The sequence below is a fragment of the Megascapheus bottae genome, chromosome 10 (assembly GCF_031878675.1).
Source record: "Megascapheus bottae isolate mThoBot1 chromosome 10, mThoBot2.hap1, whole genome shotgun sequence".
NCBI lineage: Eukaryota > Metazoa > Chordata > Mammalia > Rodentia > Geomyidae > Megascapheus > Megascapheus bottae.
Window position 1 is genome coordinate 10,792,233 of NC_143518.1, and position 1,083 is coordinate 10,793,315.

The 1,083-nt window shown below is 44.8% G+C and overlaps 1 pseudogene; it reads right to left on the reverse strand.

The window, feature by feature from the left end:
- Positions 1 to 299: 299 nt before the first annotated feature.
- LOC150057587 (guanine nucleotide-binding protein G(I)/G(S)/G(O) subunit gamma-10 pseudogene) lies at positions 300 to 505 on the reverse strand (annotated as a pseudogene).
- Positions 506 to 1,083: the final 578 nt, after the last annotated feature.

Here is a 1,083-nt window from a genome sequence, read left to right on the forward strand (position 1 = left end):
ATAAAAGAGGTACATTTTGGTATATTTGCTGGTAAGGGTGGTTGTTTGTCTTAATACAAAAGCATTTCAGCAAAAGAAGTAGGTCATTATTATTTAGAACTGTACTCTTTGACTCAGTTACCTTAGTTGAGAAGAAAACCGTTAATTTCTACATAACTCTGGCTATCTAACCAGGCCACAGAAAAGATCTGAACTATCTAATAGTCATTTGGCTAGAGAAAAGTGATTTCTTGAGACTTGGAGGCATTTGTCACTTTGTACGTGAAGGCATTCCTCAATGAACTTCTCCATTGCTGTCTTTAAAATAAAGCACAGGACCTGGGTTCCCGGAAGGGTTGCTTCCTGCTGGAATTCCCACCAACAGGGCATCCTTGCAGGCATTCTGTATGCAGTATTGCTGAAGTTCTGCAGATGCCTGGGAGATCTTGATCCGCTCCACGCCGGCCTCCAGCTTGAGCTGCTCCACCAGGCGCTGCAGGGAGCTGACGCTGGTCCAGGAGGACATGGAGGCAGCAGTGGGGGGGCATACGAGGGCCGTGGGGGGGATCCGAGGGCTGAAGAGTCACCCACGGTCCATAGATTTTTAACTGTGTATGTCATGGTTGTAGATGTCTCTTCAATGTCCACGTGAGCTGATGCTGTGAACACAAGGTACTGTGTCCCACTTTTAAGACGCCAGCATGATGCACTTGCCTATGAGTATATTTACAATTAAGACTACTGTCTGCAGTGCAATGCAGTAATACTCACTGAGTGGTTATATTGGAAAGGACATGATGACAATTTATTAGAAATTCAAAGCTTGTGGAGGCACTGCTGCCTTCAGCTTGGCACATAGCATTGTCAGATACCTTTCCCTAGGCACAATTCTCAGGAAATAATTCTTTCTTCACTTCCCCAGGCACCTCAGGTACAGGTTCTCTCTCTGCTTCTCATCCCAAGTTCCCTCCTCAACCTTAATTTTATACTGGAGCCCCTTCTTCCTTCTCAATATGAGGTTTCTCTTATGGACACCTATCTTCTCCTTTTCTTCTTCTAATCTAGAAAATACCTTCCCCTTATAAGTTATCTGCTCTGGATCTC